Source organism: Lygodium microphyllum, chromosome 4, assembly GCF_053477565.2.
Source record: "Lygodium microphyllum isolate KBCC chromosome 4, Lygodium_microphyllum_v1.1.10, whole genome shotgun sequence".
Taxonomy (NCBI): domain Eukaryota; kingdom Viridiplantae; phylum Streptophyta; class Polypodiopsida; order Schizaeales; family Lygodiaceae; genus Lygodium; species Lygodium microphyllum.
The window spans coordinates 68,171,317-68,181,660 of NC_141138.1; positions in this window are offsets into that span (position 1 = coordinate 68,171,317).

Below are 10,344 nucleotides of genomic sequence, written 5' to 3' on the forward strand. Positions count from 1 at the left end.
TTACCTGATTTTAATCGAGCACTTTCTAGTAGTCATTGATGCTAGCGGATCAGGAATAGGAGCTATCCTTATGCAAGATTCACATCCCATAGCCTATTCTAGTTACAAACTTAAACCTTTTAAGCTAAAGTATTCTATCTATGATAAGGAATTGGGAGTTGTAGTACAAGATTTACGTCAATGGAAACACTATCTAATGGGATCTGAATTCATGATCAAAACTGACCAACAAAGTATCAAACATCTTCTTAGTTAGCCACAAATTTCTGATCGACATATTAAATGGGATACCTTCATTCAAAGTTTTCATCCACTTATCCAATATCAACCCGGAAGAGAGAATGTTGTTGGCGATGCATTAAGTAGAAGACCAAGTATCCATAATATTTATGTTATATCTTTTGATTCCCTTATTCCTATGAAGGATACCTATGACCAAGACCCCAGTTTTCAAGCTAATTGGAATAAATTAGTTGCTAATAATTGGATTCCAATTGATTCTTTGTCTTATTCTGATGGATTTATGTTTTATGAGAAAAGATTGTGTGTCACTTTTTCATTTAGATCATTTGTGTTGCTGGAAATTCATTGTCCCCCATATCAAGGCCATAGAGGTATTATTTCTACTTTAAGAACATTGATTGAAGATTTTTACTGGCCACAAATGGAATCTAATGTTTCTAACTTTGTTTCTGAGTGTTTAATTTGTCAATGAGTCAAGTGACACCATGGTAAGCAATATAGTTTGTTAATGCCTTCATCAATTCCTGAATGATCATGGGAACATATTTCAATGGATTTCATAACTGGTTTGCCTAACACCCAAGCTAATCATGATATGATTTGGACTATAGTAGATCAATTTAGCAAACAAGTATATTTCCTACCATGCAAGAAAACATTAACTGCATCTCAAGGTGCACAATTGTTTTTGAAGACTGTTTTCACTGACCATGGTTTGCCAAAAGTTATTATTATTTATCATGATTCTAGATTCTGCAACAATTTTTGGACTACTTTGTTTGCTAATTTAGGTACCAAGCTTGATTTCTCATATGCATTTTATCGTGAAACCAATGGACAAATAGAAGCTACTAACATTACAATTTTAGATCTCTTACACGCATACACAATTTCAAAACCAAAAATATGGGATACACATTTGCATTTACTTCAATTTGCATACAATAATACACCACATACAGCTATGCAAAAAGTACATTTTGAAATCATTTATGGACATAGATTGCCTACACCTGCTACATTATTGTCAAACAAAGTTAAAGTTGTTGATGATATTGCCAATACACATGCTACTATTTTTGCTGAAGTTAAAGATATGATTGCGAAAGCCCAACAATCATGCACTAAACAAGCTAATAAAAAAATAAAAGCCACGAGTTTCAAAGTTGATAATTATGTTTGGCTACACATTGAAAATAGAATATTGCAAAGTATTAAGAAACACCATGTTGTTAAACTAGCACCTAGATTTTATGGACCTTTCAAAATCATTCACAAAATTAATGACAATGCATTTAAACTAGAACTACCTCCACATTGGAAAATCCACAATACTTTTCATATCAGTTTACTACGACCTTTTAGAGGCCAATTACTTGTTCACCCTGTAAACGAAAACCCTCCTTTGTTAGAAGAAGAAACCAAAATACTTGAACTTGAAATTATTCTAGATATAGACTTTATGACCACCAAAACTGGCAGTGGATATTCTAGATATTTGCTTAAGTTTAAAAATCATCCTGTTGAAGAAGCCTAATGGATGCACACCCGCGACCTAAGTGCTTACCTCTCACTACTCGCTCCACATTGAGCTAATAATAATTGAAGACAATTGCTATCCCACCTCGGGGGTATGATGCTAGGAGGCATATTCCACGGTGGATTCCGTGAGGTTTTGCGGTGGATTCTATAAAACTATATTTATTTGCCAAGGCTCATACACAAGGTGGATTGCTTGTGCGAGAAGTTGATGGGGACGCATATCCTTTTCGGGCGTCATATTAATTTAATGTGCACGTGGGTGATTCCACAGTGGGTGATTTTGCAAAATACATATTTAAATTAATGGACACTTATGATTTTAGAGTGCACTTGTCTTAAATTAAGGTTAGGATAGAGTTCCAACCTATTTTATTATTTTGTAGTTGAAGACTACTAGGTATTCACTTTTGTCAGTTTAATGTTATTATTTTCTAACAATTGTGAATGCTTCAATTGATGTGTAGAGCAGGTAGCAGTGGCATTGGGAAGCACCGAGCGATGACATATATTCATATTATCTAGAAGAAATTATCATTTTTGATGGATGCATGCCTTATCATTAAAGGTGTGACACTAATATTTATTTAGACACGCTTATTTATTGAAGCATTTGACAAACATTTATTATTTTGTATGTGCATAGGCACTCGGTTTAAATATTTCATTATTGGACATTGTATTTGGGCACAACTCGATTTTGGGGATGCCCAACCGCTTTATTCTTTATTTGGGAAAAAGCAAACACAAAAGCCAAAGCATGCTAATTGTAAATTGGGCTATTTTTGAGGTTGGAGATTAATAAATTTATAAATACATGCCTTGTAGAGTGCTCACACAAGGCATGGGGGGAGATTGTACCCAATTTGTCTTTTTGCTTCATGTCCTGCAAAACCTTCTTTTTGCTTTATGAGTTTTAGTAGAGTTCTTTGTTCTTGGGGACCTTTCGGCTCAGCACTCACTACGCACACATCCAGCATCCGATTTGTGCACCGATACATCATATCATATTAAAAATAATGCAACTACAAATAATGTGAAATCATCATTGCCACTAGGATGAATAGATGGTGGTCCGCATGCCACATCAATCAAGCATTGGTTGTAGAGGCTAAAATCACCCTTAAGGCACACGAAAAATAATGCACCTCTGTGCATGCTCTACTAAGGCCGCCACAACTTGAAAAATATCTAGCACATAGTCGAGATCCTTTGTGAACATAATAAGGAGCCACCCACAAAAGAAACCATTTAGTAACATCCATAAAAAAAGCATGATGTATCTCAATGCAAAGTATAAACCAGTCTAAGAGTATATAACACACCTATAAAAAGCTAGTGATCTTTTTGCACCCCCTTGAACCTCTACACCATCCACATAAGTGCGCTCAAATGATGTGCCCTGGAGGTCTATCTCAAAGAGGAAGCTATGAGAGTGGGGAAACTTATATGGACTAACCCTCTCGCTAGCCTCTCTATCATATGAAGGGACACACATCCCTCGATAAAACAAGCCAATAGTAAGGTCCATGACCTAGCAATACACAATCATCTTGTTAGCTACTTAAACTTTTATTTTAAAAAGTTATAGGTTTGTCTTCAACACACTTACCTCCTCTGGAGTATTAGGGTGTCTATATCAACCCTCACACACGAGAGTCCATTTGGATGGAGGTTCAATCCAATGGCATGAGCTCCTCTAAGCACATTTCCAAAGTGTTGTGCAAGTCCCATCCCAAAGTCACCAATAACCCCTCAGCGACCAAGAATCTATGGGCTAGGTCCATGATAGCTTTCACAAGTGCACTAGAAAATGTATTCCATTTGGGAATCCCTTTCAAATGTAAAGATGTATAAGACCATGTAATATCACATGAGTTTATAAAATAAACTAATGCAAGCACATATACCTTCTGCCTCAAGACCAACAACAAGCAAAGATGTAGGAACATCCACAAACAACAACTTAGCAACCTCATATGATGGGACACCATCATGCTGGTAAGAGTTGATGGTATTTCCCTCCATGAAGCACTAAATGCTAAAATTGAAAACATAATAACAAAGCATAAGCAACCATTACAACATATGTGTATATAGAGGATGGTGAAAAATATACCCATCCAATGTAAAATCATTGATTGATGTCACGTCTACCAATAGAGCATCTACGATAGTTTGGTATTGAAATCCTATCATCAAAATAAAGTTTACTTACAAATGTTGATGTTGGCTAAATGTTAAGTATAGAATGTAAAGCTAGAAATCTACATACATGTCTTGCATATAGCAGGACATTCACAAGACTCTTGTATAGGCTCTGATGAGATTGAGTCATGAATGACCTAGCCCGAGAAGGTGCAAAACCATCTTTTTTGCCGAAAGTTGTAAAGAAAAATAGGAAAGAAAGAAAATTATTTAGTGTTTAATGTTTAAAATTTATATTGTCTTCAAAAAAATTTAATTTTTTTAAAACATGACTCCAATAATCCAAAAATAATAATCGATTCACCTTTTATTTTTTCATCAAATGAAACAACTTTCTCTTTGTGTTTAGACCTTTACTTTGCTGTACCAACCTCATTTGATTCACTTATATTACCTAGGCAATGTAAAAACAACAAAATATTTAATAAATTGGCTCATCAAATCAAAACCCTAAACTCCATCATTCATGCAAATTGAATTACCCTTGCCATGCTCCAACACATCATCTATCGTGGGGATATTCTTTCATTCTCTTATGGACTTTTTCTTCACTGTAGTATCAATAGTTGCATCACTAATGGTACCTAAGTAGTGTGAAGTTAGCAAAATACAATATTATATTCATGCAAATCAGAAACAAGGCTACTTGGATCAAACTAAAACTTTGCATTCCATCCAATATACCCTTTGCCATGCTACCACCACAAGTCACCTTTATCCCCACAACATGAGGGACCATGTTTGTTGTATTGGACATTTCTAATTTGCAAAAACAACAAAGTTAAGAAAACACACAAGTCTAAAAAGTTATGATAACTTTCATGTTAAACAAATACATTTTTAGAAAGTACAATTTCCTTTATCCTCTTCTTTGTGCATACAAATAACTCTATTTTGTTCCAAGAATCCTGCATATAAGGCAAGTACTACTAAAACAAATAGCTAAGAGTAAGACTTACCACATATTTACAATGTTTGGCTCTCAAAGTACTTACTCTCTCTTAATTCAATCTCTTGCCATCCACTAGATAGTCTATCCACCATGGACAAACACACATTTCCCATTCCTATAGATCCCTCTCAAACAGTGCTTTTGAGAACATAAAATTTTCACGTCCCAAGTCCATCCACTCCTCCACTAGAGGAGGAAGGCTTTCTAGCACCCCACTTTTCTGTAGACTACGCAACCATCTTTTCCAAAAACATAAGAACAAACAACAAAAGCACTCTTAACTTAGAATACATTTGTATATATGCTATTTAGAAAATATGATTTCTTTATACTAGAAATACCTGTACACCACCCTCTTGCTTGATTGTGTGAGCTCTGGAACCTTCTCAGAGTCTCCAACATTCTTCATCTCACAAAAAATATTTGTAAATGCCTTTAAAATATGTAAACGTCTTTGGCCTATTTAGAAAAAATCAAAGCCTCTTGGAATCTCAGTGCCATCAACTTGTAAGCTCCTAATCAATAAGGAGCATTCTCCAATCATATGAAACCAATACACCTCTTTCTTCATGTAGCTACAAAATCTCCTTCCATCCCCAAAGTGTGACATAGTGGAGTCCTTTGCCTTTATGACAATCATGAGAAGTAAAATCTCCCTTTTCCTAATATATTGGTTATTGAATAAAAAATAACTTCAATATTGTTGAACCAAATTAAGTTCAATTCCAAAAAATAAGAGAACAGTAGTCCATGAGGAAAACATACCTCCCCATAGCAATATTAGCACTACAAATGGCATATAATTTGTCCTTGTTGGTAATAGGCATCATGTTCTTTTCATCCCAATTCAATGCAAATAAAACAGAAAAGAAATCCTCTCCATGCACATAATTAGCTATTCCAAGGTACTTGTATCCTTTTTCCCTCAATTTATCTTGCTCTTTGTTTATGAATTGTTTTCTTTTTGCCTCATAATTTGCCTTTGGCAATGCAAGCTCCTTGAGGCTGGCCTCCTCTTTGAGTATGGTAGAGTTATAGTCATCCTAAATGAAAAAACCAATACACTATTCTTAGTTATGGTTAAATTTAAGATACCACAATTTGTTATGTTGAAAACTAAGATACTATACCAAAATTTTTACCTTCCACACCAAAAGCAATATTAGCAAACATGGGTTCTTGTACCATGGATCATTGCCATGGTTACTTTTGCCTTCAATTTCATACTCATTTCAGCCCACCGTCGTTGAGAAGGCCTCATTCTTTCCAAAATTCTTTGTTTATCGGCGATGCCAAACTTTTGGAACATGAAAATTTTATGGCCTAGGTTGGGTTTAGACATGTGCTCTTGTTACACTACAACATTGAAAATTGTCTTTAAATTTCAAGATTCACACATAAATTAGACCTATTCACATTCACATAACTAATAAATGAAACCTATTGGCATTCACACATAAATGAAACCTATTGGTATAAAAAAAAGCTCTTGAAATTCACACATAAATTATCTTTATATTTTGAGATTCACACATAAATAAAAAATATTGGTATTCACACATAATTGATAATCTATTAACCCATTTGAAAAAGTTAATAGTGATAAGTATACTTACGCATTTGATGTATCCAATGCTAACAATAGTTCTTCTTCTTTCTTCTTCTTCTTCACTTGAATGAATTGATATAGAACTCTAACATGTCATGAAGTATCTTCACTATAAACTACATACATCAAATAATAAAATAAATAATTAGTCAAAGAATGAAGTATCATCATAGTAAACAAGAGAAAGCAAGACAATGCATAGTTACCTTCCTTTATCCTCTTCATCCATGTCTTTAACCTATGATTATTGTCCAATACCAAAAACTTGCGCCCTCTTAAATCCACCCACTCATCAGTCATTCATCTTCAAACCTTTGGTTAACTTCTCTCCAAAGAGGGCCCCACTTCCAAATTTTGGGGAGATACATCCATTAGCTCACCAGTGGGCCTTCTCAAAGAAACAAAAAAATTTCCCATTGTTTCCATATATAAAGCATTATCAAAAGATGAAGTCAACCATGTAGCAGAACTAGATGCAAGCCTTATAGCCTCATAGGGCACAAGTCTACACAAAGGGATAGGAGGAGGAGAAGTAGACCTCCTTACAAAAAATGAGGTCCACATATACTTGACATTCTCTACAATGCGTCTATCATGCTCACTCACCTCTTTCTTTTCTTCATTAGCAACATCCTCATCCACCTCTTCATTTTTCTCATGTACAGTTTGCAAATCTAAAGATGTCCCCTATGTTGTTTCACCACACTCCGTGGTGGTAGTGTGGGTGCTCATAGGATGAGCATGAATGCCATTGCTTGCTTCATCCATGCTATCCTCAGGTACTTCATTATCAATGAAATGATATATTTTCCTTGGTTTTCCACCGTTGTTATTTGGAGATTCAGAGAATGCACGGGAGGATGCTTCTTGATCAATACTTACTAGTCTATTGCATAGACAAGATCTTAACCTTGTAATTGGAGTATCTACAAAAAGAATTTGAAATTAGAATATACAATTTATATGAAACATTAAAAGACTTGCTTAACCATTAAGAATAGAATATGAAAATTTAAAAGAGTGATTGAATGACTTACCTGGACGCCCCCTTTTGCTTTGACCTCTCCTATCACCACCACGTTGACCTCTAGCCATGATCAAAAGCACTAACTAAAACAAACCATAAATACTTTTAAAAATGAAGACAACTTAACTAAATCACATGTTTTATTAATTAATCTCCACCAAAATATGACATTTTGACAGAGACAACACAATTTAATATCATTTGTTATTTGGTTTTAATAAATGCATTAAATTTTGTTAATCATTTAAACATTCTTATAACATTTTCACCCCCACACCCCCAAAGAGGGAATACTCCTAACCCCTTGTTCCTGTCTGTGTTGACGCAGACAATGCTGAGTGTCAAACAATTCCCAATCCATAAAAACCAAATCATGTCACATTGATGGAACCTAAAATGGGCTGGCACTGGCTATGGCACTAGCCAGACCTCATACACACAACAGACAACCCCACTACATGGCCTCATAGGCCAGAAGCATTTGTAATACACCGATGTACAATAGATAGACTTAATTATGCGTTTGTAGCTCATATGTAGTTCAACATTTACCTTCCCTTCTCCTCAGAGGGAGATCCCATAACATATAGGCATAGTGCCTCATAACACAAACATAAGGAAGCTCATCTCGGCTGATTGCCGTGGCTCCATTGTGACTCTCCTACACCTTGGGGATTGGCCCCAAGATGCATCGCTCCAACATATAAAACATAATGCACAAACTCCGCTATTTTCTTGTTTTGTATGATCTAGGAATATATAGATCCTCACCAAACAGTCCCAAGGAAAGCGTACAACTGCCCTATAGCAAATGCTTATTTCCACTCCACGTATAAGTCATGTCCTAGGAAGACAATTGCTATGCAATCCAGGATTGATACCATGTCATGTGTCATGCATAGTGCATATGATCCTAGTGCACAAACAATACTCATCAAATCAACACTTTGTGATGTGGAAAAACAACCCTTTCATGATTTTCACTAAACGTATGCTTCAATGTATGAAGACTAGCACTGATTTCTTGTGCTAATAGCCTCTTAAACTGAAATATTGCAATTCTAAATGCAATGCAAAATCAAATATTTCAAAGATTAAAAACCCTCTCAGCCCTCTTAATCTCTTAACCTCGCCCTTTCCCTCTAACGTTTAAAGGAAGAGGAGGAGGAGGAGGAGGAGGAGGAGGAAGTAATAAAACATAAGACAAAAAAGAAGATATGTTTAAACTATTACACAACTTCCAATGGCAAGAGGTAGGTGCATATTGAATGTCCATCATGAGAGAATGTTTCTCTCGAACACTGAAAAATTATTTACTAAAATATGTAAATGATGATGTCACCTGACATTCGATAAAATGAAACATGCTTATAAAAATATGTGCTACATCATGAAATAAAAAATAATTTATAAATACTTACTAAATTGATTTTAGATAAGACATGATTTTTTTTAAAAATATTTAACTAATTCTTGTGGTTTTTCAATATGTAGACTTGTTTTAATGAATTGGTTTGTTAATGGACTGATTCATAACTTCAACCGTCATTAAGAACTTACCCATGGAGTAAGAGCTCATTTAATCCATATTTGGTGGGGGTAATAGACTATTATTTCTACAATCAAAGAAATTGATAAACAATAAACATGCTATTAGATATAATAATTCACCTTTGTAGCCCCATTGTTTATTGAGTTTCAAACCAGCTTTTGTGAGAGATGATAGCAAAAGTTACTCTTTAATGGTCAATCGGCTCCCAATCACTGGAACGTATTGTGCCCCTAAGGGATGGAAGATTCTTGCGAGCTCTTATTTTCTTCAATCACTTCTACCCCTTGACCACAAGCTGGTAGGTTTGCATATTATTTTCCAACTTGATACTTATAGTGAAGAGATTGTGGTTCATGGCCAACTGGATATCAATGGTGCGGAGCAATTTTTGCTCGATCCTTCTCTTTCATGTCAGTATAAAATAGTACATTGTGATACCACTTGGACCAAGTTGAAGGACTATACACTGTAGAAAATAGCAAACAAGCTCATTCACTTTCAGGACATGTGGTAGACATTTCATATGATTTCTTCGCAGAGACATCATCTCAAACTTCTTCGCCACTTATAACAAATGCTTTTTGTGCACCCATATCAACTTTGACTATTGATTTGGAGCTGGATGATAGACTTGATAGTTCTCATTCATTTCTACCAATAAAGAAAGATATTTTACCTTGGACTGCTAATAGCCCTAGAGGAAAGAAGTTGAAGGCTTTATTGCAGATGAGTGAATGCCACTTTTTTGTTAGTGAGATTCCAAGAGAATACAATGGTTTTGCTACTTTTATCCTTTTGCCTACATATGGCACATCTTCAAACATGGATGGGATGCAGCAAAAATATGATGGCCATGTCTGGATAAGACCCCATCCAACTAATATCTTCCCTAATGCTACTTCAAGGATTAGCCATTGCCTTGGAAATTTTCAATGTCATCAAGTCAATTGTTCTTACTATGAGAGCAAAAATCAACATAATAAAATGTATTTTCATGGTTACCTGAACAACACAGTGAGCAAGGGGCTACTTGCAAAGTGAAGAAAAACATTCAATCACTTGCCACTATTGTAGAAACTTTGTCACTTGTTATGTAACTTGTAATTGCAAAGTTTATTACATTTGGCCAAAGGACACAAGCACGGAGAGATTGATGCTTCATGTAGGCATTTACACTCACAATGTGCAACTAGGGACTTCAATGGCTACAATTA